The 16,628-nt window shown below is 41.8% G+C and overlaps 2 non-coding genes across 2 annotated transcripts; one reads left to right on the forward strand and one right to left on the reverse strand.

Moving 5' to 3' along the window:
• Positions 1 to 215: 215 nt before the first annotated feature.
• LOC112718536 (small nucleolar RNA R71) lies at positions 216 to 323 on the reverse strand. The gene has a single exon (XR_003160872.1). It is a non-coding gene; the product is annotated as a small nucleolar RNA R71 (small nucleolar RNA).
• A 13,334-nt stretch (positions 324 to 13,657) lies between these two features.
• LOC112718486 (small nucleolar RNA R71) lies at positions 13,658 to 13,765 on the forward strand. The gene has a single exon (XR_003160824.1). It is a non-coding gene; the product is annotated as a small nucleolar RNA R71 (small nucleolar RNA).
• The last annotated feature ends 2,863 nt before the right edge of the window (positions 13,766 to 16,628 follow it).

Genomic DNA, 16,628 nt, shown 5'->3' on the forward strand with positions numbered 1-16,628 from the left:
ATCCTCATCAGTTTTTAGCTGAGTTCTTGCAAATCTGTGACACTGTCAAGACTAATGGGGTTGACCCTGAGGTCTACAGACTTATGCTATTCCCTTTTGCTGTAAGAGACAGAGCTAGAACATGGTTGGACTCTCAACCTAAAGAAAGCCTGGACTCTTGGGAAAAGCTAGTCAATGCCTTCTTGGCAAAGTTCTTTCCACCTCAAAAATTGAGTAAGCTTAGAGTGGAAGTCCAAACCTTCAGACAGAAGGATGGAGAATCCCTCTATGAAGCTTGGGAAAGATACAAACAACTGATCAGAAAATGTCCTTCTGACATGCTTTCTGAATGGAGCATCATAGGTATTTTCTATGATGGTCTCTCTGAACTGTCCAAGATGTCTTTGGATAGCTCTGCTGGAGGATCTCTTCATCTGAAGAAGACGCCTGCAGAAGCTCAAGAACTAATTGAAATGGTTGCAAATAACCAATTCATGTACACTTCTGAAAGGAATCCTGTGAACAATGGGACAAATCAGAAGAAAGGAGTTCTTGAGATTGATACTCTGAATGCCATATTGGCTCAGAACAAAATATTGACTCAACAAGTCAATATGATTTCTCAAAGTCTGTCTGGAATGCAAAATACACCAAGCAGTACTAAGGAAGCTTCATCTGAGGAAGAAGCTTATGATCCTGAGAACCCTTCAATGGAAGAGGTGAATTACATGGGAGAACCCTATGGAAACACCTATAATCCTTCATGGAGGAATCATCCAAATCTTTCATGGAAGGATCAACAGAGACCTCAACAAGGTTTCAATAACAATAATGGTGGAAGAAACAGGTTTAGCAATAGCAAGCCTTTTCCATCATCTTCTCATCAACAGACAGAGAGTTCTAAGCAGAATACCTCTGACTTAGCAACCATGGTCTCTGATCTAATCAAAACCACTCAAAGTTTCATGACTGAAACTAGGTCCTCTATTAGGAATTTGGAAGGACAAGTGGGTCAGCTGAGCAAGAAAATTACTGAACTCCCTCCAAGTACTCTCCCAAGCAATACAGAAGAAAATCCAAAAGGAGAGTGCAAAGCCATCAACTTGGCCGAATTCTGGGAGGAAGAAGAGGTAGTGAACGCCACTGGGGAAGACCTCACTGGACGTCCACTGGCCTCCAATGAGTTCCCCAATGAGGAACCATGGGAATCTGAGGCTTAAAATGAGACCATAGAGATTCCATTGGACTTACTTCTGCCATTCATGAGCTCTGATGAGTATTCTTCCTCTGAAGAGGACGCGTATGTCACTGAAGAGCAAGTTGCCAAATACCTTGGAGCAATCATGAAGCTGAATGACAAGTTATTTGGAAATGAGACTTGGGAGGATGAAGCCCCTTTGCTCACCAAAGAACTGGATAACCTGTCTAGGCAGAAACTGCCTCAAAAGAGGCAGGATCCTGGGAAGTTTTCTATACCTTGTACCATAGGCACCATGAACTTCAAGAAGGCCTTGTGTGACTTAGGGTCAAGTGTAAACCTCATGCCCCTCTCTGTAATGGAGAAATTAGGGATCTTTGAGGTGCAAGCTGCAAAAATCTCACTAGAGATGGCAGACAACTCAAGAAAACAAGCCTATGGACTTGTAGAGGATGTTCTGGTAAGGGTTGAAGACCATTACATCCCCACTGATTTCATAGTCCTAGAGACTGGGAAGTGCATGGATGAATCCATCATCCTTGGCATACCCTTCCTAGCCACAGCAAAGGCTGTGATTGATGTTGATAGAGGAGAGTTGATCATTCAAGTGAATGAAGAATCCTTGGTATTTAAGGCCCAAGGATATCCCTCTGTCATCATGGAGAGGAAGCATGAAGAGCTTCTCTCAAAACAGAGCCAAACAAAGCCCCCACAGTCAAACTCTAAGTTTGGTGTTGGGAGGCCACAACCAAACTCTAAGTTTGGTGTTGAACCCCCACATTCAAACTCTAAGTTTGGTGTTGGGAGGTTCCAACACGGTTCTGAGCATTTCTGAGGCTCCATGAGAGTCCTCTGTCAAGCTAATGACAATAAAGAAGCGCTTGTTGGGAGGCAATCCAATGTTTTATAATTAACTATTTTCTTTTGTTATTTTATCTTTTTTGTAGGTTGATGATCATAAGAAGTCACAAAAACAATGAAAAAAGCAAAAACAGAATGAAAAACAGGAAGAAAAACAGCACACCCTGGAGGACGCACCCACTGGCGTTTAAACGCCAGTGAGGTTAGCTGGTGGGCGTTTAACGCCCAGTCTGGCACCATTCTGGGCGTTTAACGCCAGAAAGGGGCACCAGACTGGCGTTAATCGCCAGAAAGGGGCAAGATGCTGGCGTTAAACGCCAGAAATGGGCACCAGCCCGGCGTTTAACGCCAGAAATGGCTCAAAACGTGATTTTGAATGCCATTTGGTGCAGGGATAACTTTTCCTTGACACCTCAGGATTTGTGGACCCCACAGGATCCCCACCTACCTTACCACTCTCTCTCTTCTTCACCAATCACCTCAATACCTCTTCCCCAAAAACCCCTCACCTATCAAATCCCATCTTTCTCTTCACCACTCACATCCATCCTTCATAAAACCCCACCTACCTCACCATTCAAATTCAAACCACTTTCCCACCCAATCCCACCCTCAAATGGCCGAACCTCTCTCTCCCCCTCTCCTATATAAACCCTCCTTCACTCCTTCATTTTCACACACCTTAAACACTACTTCTTCTCCCTTTTGGCCGAACACAAAGCCCTCTCCATCTCCTCCATTTCTTTTTCTTCTACTCTCTTCTTTCTTCTTTTGCTCGAGGACGAGCAAACATTTTAAGTTTGGTGTGGTAAAAGCATTGCTTTTAGTTTTTCCATAACCATTTATGGCATCCAAGGCCGGAGAAACCTCTAGAAAGAGGAAAGGGAAGGCAAAAGCTTCCACCTCCGAGTCATGGGAGATGGAGAGATTCATCTCAAGGGTGCATCAAGACCATTTCTATGAAGTTGTGGCCTTGAAGAAGGTGATCCCCGAGGTCCCTTTTTCACTCAAAAAGGGTGAATATCCGGAGATCCGACATGAGATCCGAAGAAGAGGTTGGGAAGTTCTTACCAACCCCATTCAACAAGTCGGAATCTTGATGGTTCAAGAGTTCTATGCCAATGCATGGATCACCAAGAACCATGACCAAAGTGTGAACCCGAATCCCAAGAATTATCTTACTATGGTTCGGGGGAAATACTTGGATTTTAGTCCGGAAAGTGTGAGGGTGGCGTTCAACTTGCCTATGATGCAAGGAGATGAGCATCCTTACACTAGAAGGGTCAACTTTGATCAAAGGTTGGACCAAGTCCTCACAGTCATATGTGAAGAGGGCGCCCAATGGAAGAGAGATTCAAGAGGAAAGCCGGTTCAATTAAGAAGGCATGACCTCAAGCCCGTGGCTAGAGGATGGTTAGAGTTCATACAACGCTCAATCATTCCCACTAGCAACCGGTCCGAAGTTACCATAGACCGGGCTATCATGATCCATAGCATCATGATTGGAGAAGAAATAGAGGTTCATGAGGTTATAGCCCAAGAACTCTATAAGGTGGCGGACAAGTCCTCTACCTTGGCAAGGTTAGCCTTTCCTCATCTCATTTGTCACCTCTGTTATTCAGTGGGAGTTGACATAGAGGGAGACACTCCCATTGATGAGGACAAGCCCATCACTAAGAAGAGGATGGAGTACACAAGAGATCCCACTCATCATGAGATCCCTGAGATTCCTCAAGGGATGCACTTTCCTCCACAAAACTATTGGGAGCAACTAAACACCTCCCTAGGAGAATTAAGTTCCAACATGGGACAACTAAGGGTGGAGCATTAAGAACACTCCATCATCCTTCATGAGATTAGAGAAGATCAAAGAATCATGAGGGAGGAGCAACAAAGACAAGGAAGAGACATTGAGGAGCTCAAGCACTCCATAGGATCTTCAAGAGCAAGAAAGAGCCGCCATCACTAAGGTGGACCCGTTCTTTGATTTCCTTGTTCTTTATTCTTCTGTTTTTCGAATTTTATGCTTATGTTTATCCATGTTTGTGTCTTGTGATCATTAGTGTCTTAGTGTCTATGCCTAAAAGTTATGAATGTCCTATGAATCCATCACCTTTCTTAAATAAAAATGTGCTTAATTGATAAAAGAAAGAATTGCATGAATTTTGAATTTTATAACAGTTTAATTATTTTGATGTGGTGGCAATATTTTTGTTTTCTGAATGTATGCTTAAACAGTGCATATGTATCTTGAATTTGTGGTTCATGAATGTTGGCTCTTGAAAGAATGATGAAGAAGGAGACACATTACTGAGGATCTGAAAAATCATAAAAATGATTCTTGAAGCAAGAAAAAGCATTTCTACAAAAAAAAAATCGAAAAAAAAGAGAGAAAAAGAAAACGAAAAAAATTATAGAGAATAAAGAGTTGTGATCCAAGGCAAATAAGAGTGTGCTTAAGAACCCTGGACACCTCTAATTGGGGACTTTAGCAAAGCTGAGTCACAATCTGAAAAGGTTCACCCAATTATGTGTCTGTGGCATGTATGTATCCGGTGGTAATACTGGAAGACAGAGTGCTTTGGGCCACAGCCAAGACTCAATAAGTAGCTTTGTTCAAGAATCATCATACTTTACTAGGAGAATCATTAACACTATCTGGATTCTAAGTTCCTAAAGAAGCCAACCATTCTGAATTTCAAAGGATAGAGTGAGATGCCAAAACTATTCAGAGGCAAAAAGCTAAAAGCCCCGCTCATCTAATTAATACTGATCTTCATAGATGTTTTTGGAATTCATTGCATATTCTCTTCTTTTTATCTTATTTGATTTTCAGTTGCTTGAGGACAAGCAACAATTTAAGTTTGGTGTTGTGATGAGCGGATAATTTGTATGCTTTTTGGCATTGTTTTTAGTATGTTTTTGATATGATATAGTTAGTTTTTAGTATATTTTTATTAGTTTTTAGTTAAAATTCACTTTTCTGGACTTTACTATGAGTTTGTGTGTTTTTCTGTGATTTCAGGTATTTTCTGGCTGAAATTGAGGGACCTGAGCAAAAATCTGATTTAGAGACTGAAAAGGACTGCAGATGCTGTTGGATTCTGACCTCCCTGCACTCGAAGCGGATTTTCTGGAGCTACAGAAGCCCAATTGGCACGCTCTCAACGGCTTTGGAAAGTAGACATCCTGGGCTTTCCAGAAATATATGATAGTCCATACTTTGCCCAAGATTTGATGGCCCAAACCGGCGTTCAAAGTCACCCTCAGGAATCCCAGCGTTAAACGCTGGAACTGGCACCCAAATGGGAGTTAAACGCCCAAACTGGCACTAAGGCTGGCGTTTAACTCCAAGAGGAGTCTCTGCACGAAATTTGCTTCATTGCTCAGCCCAAGCACACACCAAGTGGGCCCGGAAGTGGATTTTTATGTCATTTACTCAATTCTGTACACCTTAGGCTACTAGTTTCTTATAAGTAGGACCTTTTACTATTGTATTCAGATATATCAGGGTAGCCATCTTCATTTTATGCTATCTTAGATCATTGGGAGGCTGGCCAATCGGCCATGCCTAGACCTTATGCTTATGTATTTTCAACGGTGGAGTTTCTACACACCATAGATTAAGGTGTGGAGCTCTGCTGTACCTCGAGTATTAATGCAATTACTATTGTTCTTCCATTCAATTCCGCTTGTTCTTGTTCTAAGATATCACTTGTTCTTCAACTTGATGAATGTGATGATCCGTGACACTCATCATCATTCTCACCCATGAACAAGGTGACTGACAACCACTTTTGTTCTACAAGCAACCAAGGCTCCAGTGAATATCTCTTGGGTTCTTTAACCGGAATCTTCGTGGTATAGGCGAGAACTGATGGCAGCATTCAAGAGAATCCGGAAGGTCTAACCTTGTCTGTGGTATTCTGAGTAGGATTCAATGATTGAATGACTGTGATGTGCTTCAAACTCCTGAAGGCGGGGCGTTAGTGACAGACGCAAAAGAATCACTGGATTCTATTCCGGCCTGATTATGAACCGACAGATGAATTCCGCTATGCTGTGACAGAGCATATGCAATCGCTTTCACTGAGAGGATGGGAGGTAGCCACTGAAAATGGTGAAACCCTTGCTTAAGCTTGCCATGGAAAGGAGTAAGAAGGATTGGATGAAGACAGTAGGAAAGCAGAGAGACGGAAGGGAAGGCATCTTCATGCGCTTATCTGAAGTTCCTACCACTGAATTACATAAGTATCTCTATCTTTACCTTTGTGTTATTTTCGTTCATCACCATATACATTTGAGTTTGCCTGACTAAGATTTACAAGATGACCATAGCTTGCTTAAATACTAACAATCTCCGTGGGATCGACCCTTACTCGCCTAAGGTTTATTACTTGGACGACCCAGTGCACTTGCTGGTTAGTTGTGCGAAGTTGTGTAATACCATGGTATTGAACTACCAAGTTTTTGGGGTTCATGACCGGGGATTATGAGAGTTGTGAAAAAAGTATTGTTCACAATTTCGCGCACCAGCCCACAAACCGGGCTATTTACACAAAATATCCAGAAAAAGATCAGCTAAAGATCGGGAGCTTTCTCGGCAGCATCAGTATGAGGGGAAGGCGGACGAAGGGGCACGGCATCTATGGTTCCATCATCCCGGTTCAGAATCTGGCAATCCGGATCAGATGTAACGGGAGGAACAGAAGAGGTCGATACCTTAAGAGAAGGCACTGGGAGAGGATCAGTCTCTTTATCATCCTGGGCATCAGGGACAATCTTACCATCTCTCACGACATTATCCAGGCTGATGAGAGTCAAGTCGGCATCAGGAGCAACAACCAGGAACTGCTCCATCAGGTTCTCGGAGGCAGCAGTTACGCTACCCACAAGGTGACCCTGAAGCTCACTATAATTAACCCGAGCTGTTTCCAACTCCTCCCGAAGACGCATCAATTCCCTATAAGCTGAGACATAGCTATCCTTATGTTACAAAGCCATGTCTTCGGCCAGCTTCAGAGAAGCGGCAAGGGCAATAGAGCTAGCCTTCTCACCCTCCAGTTCCTTCTCCACCTTGGCTAACTTCACCTCCAACTCCTCCTTCAGACCGTTGATTCGATCAAACTCTGACTTGGCCTCCTCCATAAAAGATTTGGTAGCATGAACCGGAATCCCCTGAATTGTTCAAAAAATAGCCGCACCCATGTGGGCTATCTTCACACTATTTTGGGTAATAAAATACAAATGCTTTAAAAGAGACACGTCGTCCATAGAAAGCCCACCATAGGGGGCAATTTGCTGGTCAACAAATTCAATGGCATCAAAGTCGGGAGCATCCAAGTTAAAGGGTTCAGATGTTTTTTGCTTTTTCAAAGGTGGGGCACCAGAAGCAGCATCAGAAGTTTGAGGAGGATCGATGGTGCGCGAAATTGTGAACAATACTTTTCACAACTCTCATAATCCCCGGTCATGAACCCCAAAAACTTGGTGTTCAATACCATGGCATTACACAACTTCGCACAACTAACCAGCAAGTGCACTGGGTCGTCCAAGTAATAAACCTTACGCGAGTAAGGGTCGATCCCACAGAGATTGTTAGTATTGAAGCAAGCTATGGTCATCTTGTAAATCTTAGTCAGGCAAACTCAAATGGTAATGGTGATGAACGAAAATAACACAAAGGTAAAGATAGAGATACTTATGTAATTCATTGGTAGGAACTTCAGATAAGCGCATGAAGATGCCTTCCCTTCCGTCTCTCTGCTTTCCTACTGTCTTCATCCAATCCTTCTTACTCCTTTCCATGGCAAGCTTAAGCAAGGGTTTCACCGTTGTCAGTGGCTACCTCCCATCCTCTCAGTGAAAGCGATTGCATATGCTCTGTCACAGCATAGCGGAATTCATCTGTCGGTTCTCAATCAGGCCGGAATAGAATCCAGTGATTCTTTTGCGTCTGTCACTAACGCCCCGCCTTCAGGAGTTTGAAGCACGTCACAGTCATTCAATCATTGAATCCTACTCAGAATACCACAGACAAGGTTAGACCTTCCGGATTCTCTTGAATGCCGCCATCAGTTCTCGCCTATACCACGAAGATTCCGATTAAAGAATCCAAGAGATATTCACTGGAGCCTTGGTTGCTTGTAGAACAAAAGTGGTTGTCAGTCACCTTGTTCATGGGTGAGAATGATGATGAGTGTCACGGATCATCACATTCATCAAGTTGAAGAACAAGTGATATCTTAGAACAAGAACAAGAGGAATTGAATAGAAGAACAATAGTAATTGCATTAATACTCGAGGTACAGCAGAGCTCCACACCTTAATCTATGGTGTGTAGAAACTCCACCGTTGAAAATACATAAGAACAAAGTCTAGGCATGGCCGAATGGCCAGCCTCCCAAAGAGGGTTCAATCATAAAAAGTATGATCAAAGGATTCTTTATACAATAGTAAAAGGTCCTACTTATAGAAAACTAGTAGCCTAAGGTGTACAGAAATGAGTAAATGACATAAAAATCCACTTCCGGGCCCACTCGGTGTGTGCTTGGGCTGAGCATTGAAGCATTTTTCGTGCAGAGACTCTTCTTGGAGTTAAACGCCAGCTTTAGTGCCAGTTTGGGTGCCAGTTCCAGCGTTTAACGCTGGGATTTCTTAAGGTGACTTTGAACGCCGGATTGGGCCATCAAATCTTGGGCAAAGTATGGACTATCATATATTGCTGGAAAGCCCAGGATGTCTACTTTCCAACGCCGTTGAGAGCGCGCCAATTGGGCTTCTGTAGCTCCAGAAAATCCACTTCGAGTGCAGGGAGGTCAGAATCCAACAGCATCTGCAGTCCTTTTTGGTCTCTGAATCAGATTTTTGCTCAGGTCCCTCAATTTCAGCCAGAAAATACCTGAAATCACAGAAAAACACACAAACTCATAGTAAAGTCCAGAAAAGTGAATTTTAACTAAAAACTAATAAAAATATACTAAAAACTAACTAGATCATACTAAAAACATACTAAAAACAATGCCAAAAAGTATACAAATTATCCGCTCATCACAACACCAAACTTAAATTGTTGCTTGTCCCCAAGCAACTGAAAATCAAATAAGATAAAAAGAAGAGAATATGCAATGAATTCCAAAAACATCTATGAAGATCAGTATTAATTAGATGAGCGGGGCTTTTAACTTTTTGCCTCTGAATAGTTTTGGCATCTCTCTCTATCCTTTGAAATTCAGAATGGTTGGCTTCTTTAGGAACTCAGAGTCCAGATAATGTTAATGATTCTCCTAGTAAAGTATGATAATTCTTGAACATAGCTACTTATTGAGTCTTGGCTGTGGCCCAAAGCACTCTGTCTTCCAGTATTACCACCGGATACATACATGCCACAGACACATAATTGGGTGAACCCTTTCAGATTGTGACTCAGCTTTGCTAAAGTCCCCAATTAGAGGTGTCCAGGGTTCTTAAGCACACTCTTATTTGCCTTGGATCACAACTCTTTATTCTCTATTTTTTTTTCGTTTTCTTTTTCTCTTTTCTTTTTTTTTCGGTTTTTTTTTTTTGAATAGAAATGCTTTTTCTTGCTTCAAGAATCATTTTTATGATTTTTCAGATCCTCAGTAACATGTCTCCTTTTTCATCATTCTTTCAAGAGCCAACATTCATGAACCACAAATTCAAGATACATATGCACTGTTTAAGCATACATTCAGAAAACAAAAATATTGCCACCACATCAAAATAATTAAACTGTTATAAAATTCAAAATTCATGCAATTCTTTTTCTTTTCAATTTAAGCACATTTTTATTCAAGAAAGGTGATGGATTCATAGGACATTCATAACTTTAAGGCATAGACACTAAGACACTAATGATCACAAGACACAAACATGGATAAACATAAGCATAAAATTCGAAAAATAGAAGAACAAAGAACAAGGAAATCAAAGAACGGGTCCACCTTAGTGATGGCGGCTCTTTCTTCCTCTTGAAGATCCTATGGAGTGCTTGAGCTCCTCAATGTCTCTCCCTTGTCTTTGTTGCTCCTCCCTCATGATTCTTTGATCTTCTCTAATCTCATGAAGGATGATGGAGTGTTCTTGATGCTCCACCCTTAGTTGTCCCATGTTGGAACTTAATTCTCCTAGGGAGGTGTTTAGTTGCTCCCAATAGTTTTGTGGAGGAAAGTGCATCCCTTGAGGAATCTCAGGGATCTCATGATGAGTGGGATCTCTTATGTGCTCCATCCTCTTCTTAGTGATGGGCTTGTCCTCCTCAATGGGGGTGTCTCCCTCTATGTCAACTCCAACTGAATAACAGAGGTGACAAATGAGATGAGGAAAGGCTAACCTTGCCAAGGTAGAGGACTTGTCTGCCACCTTATAGAGTTCTTGGGCTATAACCTCATGAACCTCTATTTCTTCTCCAATCATGATGCTATGGATCATGATAGCCTGGTCTATGGTAACTTCGGACCGGTTGCTAGTGGGAATGATTGAGCGTTGTATGAACTCTAACCATCCTCTAGCCACGGGCTTGAGGTCATGCCTTCTTAATTGAACCGGCTTTCCTCTTGAATCTCTCTTCCATTGGGCGCCCTCTTCACATATGACTGTGAGGACTTGGTCCAACCTTTGATCAAAGTTGACCCTTCTAGTGTAAGGATGCTCATCTCCTTGCATCATAGGCAAGTTGAATGCCACCCTCACACTCTCCGGACTAAAATCCAAGTATTTCCCCCGAACCATAGTAAGATAATTCTTTGGATTCGGGTTCACACTTTGGTCATGGTTCTTGGTGATCCATGCATTGGCATAGAACTCTTGAACCATCAAGATTCCGACTTGTTGAATGGGGTTGGTAAGAACTTCCCAACCTCTTCTTTGGATCTCATGTCGGATCTCCGGATATTCACCCTTTTTGAGTGAAAAAGGGACCTCGGGGATCACCTTCTTCAAGGCCACAACTTCATAGAAATGGTCTTGATGCACCCTTGAGATGAATCTCTCCATCTCCCATGACTCGGAGGTGGAAGCTTTTGCCTTCCCTTTCCTCTTTCTAGAGGTTTCTCCGGCCTTGGATGCCATAAATGGTTATGGAAAAACTAAAAGCAATGCTTTTACCACACCAAACTTAAAATGTTTGCTCGTCCTCGAGCAAAAGAAGAAAGAAGAGAGTAGAAGAAGAAGAAATGAGGAAGAGGGAGATGGTGTTGTATTCAGCCAAAGAGGGGGAGAAGTGTTGTTTAAGTTGTGTGAAAATGAAGGGGTGAAGAAGGGTTTATATAGGAGAGGGGGAGAGAGAGGTTCGGCCATTTGAGGGTGGGATTTGGTGGGAAAGTGGTTTGAATTTGAATGGTGACGTAGGTGGGGTTTTATGAAGGATGGATGTGAGTGGTGAAGAGAAAGATGGGATTTGATAGGTGAGGGGTTTTTGGGGAAGAGGTGTTAAGGTGATTGGTGAATGGGGGAAGAAGAGAGAGAGTGGTGGTGGGGTCCTGTGGGGTCCACAGATCCTGTGGTGTCAAGGAAAAGTCATCCCTGCACCAAATGGCATCAAAATTCACGTTTTGAGCCATTTCTGGCGTTAAACGCCGGGCTGGTGCCCATTTCTGGCGTTTAACGCCTGTCTGGTGCCCCTTTCTGGCGTTAAACGCCCAGAATGGTGCCAGACTGGGCGTTAAACGCCCAACAGCTAGGCTTACTAGCGTTTAAACACCAGCAGCATCTTCCTCCAGGGTGTGCTGTTTTTCTTCCTGTTTTTCATTCTGTTTTTGCTTTTTCAATTAATTTTGTGACTTCTCATGATCATCAACCTACAAAAGACATAAAATAACAAAAGAAAATAATTAATTATAAACCATTGGGTTGCCTCCCAACAAGCGCTTCTTTATTGTCATTAGCTTGACAGAGGACTCTCATGGAGCCTCAGAAATGCTCAGAACCGTGTTGGAACCTCCCAACACCAAACTTAGAGTTTGAATGTGGGGGTTCAACACCAAACTTAGAGTTTGGTTGTGGCCTCCCAACACCAAACTTAGAGTTTGACTGTGGGGGCTCTGTTTGGCTCTGTTTTGAGAGAAGCTCTTCATGCTTCCTCTCCATGATGACAGAGGGATATCCTTGGGCCTTAAACACCAAGGATTCTTCATTCATTTGAATGATCAACTCTCCTCTATCAACATCAATCACAGCCTTTGCTGTGGCTAGGAAGGGTCTGCCAAGGATGATGGATTCATCCATGCACTTCCCAGTCTCTAGGACTATGAAATCAGTAGGAATGTAATGGTCTTCAACCCTTACCAGAACATCCTCTACAAGTCCATAGGCTTGTTTTCTTGAGTTGTCTGCCATCTCTAGTGAGATTTTTGCAGCTTGCACCTCAAAGATCCCTAATTTCTCCATTACAGAGAGGGGCATGAGGTTTACACTTGACCCTAAGTCACACAAGGCCTTCTTGAAGGTCATGGTGCCTATGGTACAAGGTATAGAAAACTTCCCAGGATCCTGCCTCTTTTGAGGCAGTTTCTGCCTAGACAAGTCATTCAGTTCTTTGGTGAGCAAAGGGGATTCATCCTCCCATGTCTCATTTCCAAATAACTTGTCATTCAGCTTCATGATTGCTCCAAGGTATTTAGCAACTTGCTCCTCAGTGACATACTCGTCCTCTTCAGAGGAGGAATACTCATCAGAGCTCATGAATGGCAGAAGTAAGTCTAATGGAATCTCTATGGTCTCATTTTGAGCCTCAGATTCCCATGGTTCCTCATTGGGGAACTCATTGGAGGCCAGTGGACGTCCAGTGAGGTCTTCCTCAGTGGCGTTCACTGCCTCTTCTTCCTCCCAGAATTCGGCCATGTTGATGGCCTTGCACTCTCCTTTTGGATTTTCTTCTGTATTGCTTGGAAGAGTACTAGGAGGGAGTTCAGTAATTTTCTTGCTCAGCTGACCCACTTGTCCTTCCAAATTCCTAATGGAGGACCTACTTTCAGTCATGAAACTTTGAGTTGTTTTGATCAGATCAGAGACCATGGTTGCTAAGTCAGAGGTATTCTGCTTAGAACTCTCTGTCTGTTGCTGAGAAGATGATGGAAAAGGCTTGCTATTGCTAAACCTGTTTCTTCCACCATTGTTGTTGTTGAAACCTTGTTGAGGTCTCTCTTGATCCTTCCATGAGAAATTTGGATGATTCCTCCATGAAGGATTATAGGTGTTTCCATAGGGTTCTCCCATGTAATTCACCTCTTCTATTGAAGGGTTCTCAGGATCATAAGCTTCTTCCTCAGATGAAGCTTCCTTAGTACTGCTTGGTGCATTTTGCATTCCAGACAGACTTTGAGAAATCATATTGACTTGTTGAGTCAATATTTTGTTCTGAGCCAATATGGCATTCAGAGTATCAATCTCAAGAACTCCTTTCTTCTGACTAGTCCCATTGTTCACATGATTTCTTTCAGAAGTGTACATGAATTGGTTATTTGCAACCATTTCAATCAGTTCTTGAGCCTCTGTAGGCGTCTTCTTCAGATGAAGAGAGCCTCCAGAAGAGCTATCCAAAGACATCTTGGACAGTTCAGAGAGACCATCATAGAAAATACCTATGATGCTCCATTCAGAAAGCATATCAGTGGGGCACTTTCTGATTAATTGTTTGTATCTTTCCCAAGCTTCATAGAGGGATTCTCCTTCCTTCTGTCTGAAGGTTTGGACTTCCACTCTAAGCTTACTCAATTTTTGAGGTGGAAAGAACTTTGCCAAGAAGGCATTGACTAGCTTTTCCCAAGCGTCCAGGCTTTCTTTAGGTTGAGAGTCCAACCATGTTCTAGCTCTGTCTCTTACAGCAAAAGGGAATAGCATAAGTCTGTAGACCTCAGGGTCAACCCCATTAGTCTTGACAGTGTCACAGATTTGCAAGAACTCAGCTAAAAACTGATGAGGATCTTCCAATGGAAGTCCATGGAACTTGCAATTCTGTTGCATTAGAGAAACTAGTTGAGGCTTAAGCTCAAAGTTGTTTGCTCTAATGGCAGGGATAGAGATGCTTCTCCCATAGAAGTCGGGAGTAGGTGCAGTAAAGTCACCCAGCACCTTCCTTGTATTGTTGGCATTGTTGTTGTTTTCGGCTGCCATGTTTTCTTCTTCCTTGAAGAATTCGTTCAGGTGCTCTAAAGAGAGTTGTGCTTTGGCTTCTCTTAGCTTTCTCTTCAAGGTCCTTTCAGGTTCAGGATCAGCCTCAACAAGAATGCCCTTGTCTTTGCTCCTGCTCATAAGAAAGAGAAGAGAACAAGAAAATGTGGAATCCTCTATGTCACAGTATAGAGATTCCTTTAGGTGTCAGAGGAAAAGAAGAGTAGAAGACAGAAGTGGAAAATTCGAACTTATCAAAGGAGATGGAGTTCGAATTTTGCATTAAGGGATAGTGTTAGTCCATAAATAGAAGGATGTGAGAAGGAGGGAAGTGATTTTCGAAAATTAAGTAGGAATTTTGAAAACATTTTTGAAAAACATTACTTAATTTTCGAAAATGGAAAGGGAAAAGAAATCAAGTGATTTTTGAAAAAGATTTTGAAATTAGAAATCAAAAAGATTTGATTGAAAACTATTTTGAAAAAGATGTGGTTAAGAAGATATGATTAGTTTTAAAGAGATGTGATTGAGAAAATATGATTTGAAAAACATTTTAAAAAGATTTGATTTGAAAATTAAAAACTTGACTAACAAGAAAAGATATGATTCAAACATTAAACCTTTCTCAACAGAAAAGGTAACATACTTGAAATGTTGAATCAAATCATTAATTGATAGTAAGTATCTTTGAAAATGGAAAGAAATTGATTTTGAAAAAGATTTGATTGAAAAAATTGAATTGAAAAAGATTTGATTTTGAAAAGATTTTGAAAACTTGAAAAAAAAAAACAAAATCTTCCCTTCTAGCCATCCTGGCGTTAAACGCCCAGAATGGTGCACATTCTGGCGTTTAACGCCCAAAATGCTACCCTTTTGGGCGTTAAACGCCCAACCAGGTACCCTGGCTGGCGTTTAAACGCCAGTCTGTCCTTCTTCACTGGGCGTTTTGAACGTCCAGCTTTTTCTGTGCAATTCCTCTGCTGTATGTTCTGAATCTTCAATTCTCTGTATTATTGACTTGAGAAGACACAAATTAAAAATATTTTTGGATTTTTAATAATAAGAAAAAATCAAAATGCAACAATAATCAAATAACAATGCATGCAAGACACCAAACTTAGCAGTTTGTATACTACTGACATTAACAAAATGAGAATGCTTATGAGACACACAAAACACTCAAGTCAATTGAATTCAAAGATCAGAGCACGAAAATCATCAAGAATTACTTGAAGATCCTTGAGACACATGAATGAATGCATGCAATTGGTACCAAACTTAGAATGAAACACTAGACTCAAATAAGAAACATACAATATTTTTGGATTTTAAAATTTTGTAATTTTTTTGTGTTTTTCGAAAATTAAGTGGAAAAAGGCATCAAAATTCTCAATGAGAACTCCAGGAATCAGTGCAATGATAGTCTAAGACTCCAGTCCAGGAATTAGACATGGCTTCACAGCCAGCCAAGCTTTCAAAGAAAGCTTCGGTCCAAAACAGTAGACATGGCCAAAGGCCAGCCAAGCCTTAGCAGATCACTGCTCCAAAAGCAAGATTGATGAAAATCAACAAGCTCTTGTGATGATGAGTTGAAACCTCGGTCCAATGAAATTAGACATGGCCTCTCAGCCAGCCAGATTTCAACAAATCATCATGAAACTCTAGAATTCATCTTCAAGAATTTCGAAAAAAAAATAAATACCTAATCTAAGCAACAAGATGAACCGTCAGTTGTCCAAACTAGAACAATCCCTGGCAATAACGCCAAAAACTTGGTGTTGTTGCCGGATCTTGGCACTGATGTTACCAAAAGCTTGCTCAAAACCTGAACAATCCCCGGCAACGGCGCCAAAAACTTGGTGCGCGAAATTGTGAACAATGCTTTTCACAAGTCTCATAATCCCCGGTCATGAACCCCAAAAACTTGGTGTTCAATACCATGGCATTACACAACTTCGCACAACTAACCAGCAAGTGCACTGGGTCGTCCAAGTAATAAACCTTACGCGAGTAAGGGTCGATCCCACGGAGATTGTTAGTATTGAAGCAAGCTATGGTCATCTTGTAAATCTTAGTCAGGCAAACTCAAATGGTAATGGTGATGAACGAAAATAACACAAAGGTAAAGATAGAGATACTTATGTAATGGCCTCCCAAAGAGGGTTCAATCATAAAAAGTATGATCAAAAGATTCTTTATACAATAGTAAAAGGTCCTACTTATAGAAAACTAGTAGCCTAAGGTGTACAGAAATGAGTAAATGACATAAAAATCCACTTCCGGGCCCACTCGGTGTGTGCTTGGGCTGAGAATTGAAGCATTTTTCGTGCAGAGACTCTTCTTGGAGTTAAACGCCAGCTTTAGTGCCAGTTTGGGCGTTTAACTCCCATTTGGGTGCCAGTTCCAGCGTTTAACGCTGGGATTTCTTGAGGTGACTTTGAACGCCGGATTGGGCCATCAA

The sequence above is a fragment of the Arachis hypogaea genome, chromosome 10 (genome assembly GCF_003086295.3).
Source record: "Arachis hypogaea cultivar Tifrunner chromosome 10, arahy.Tifrunner.gnm2.J5K5, whole genome shotgun sequence".
Lineage (NCBI taxonomy): Eukaryota > Viridiplantae > Streptophyta > Magnoliopsida > Fabales > Fabaceae > Arachis > Arachis hypogaea.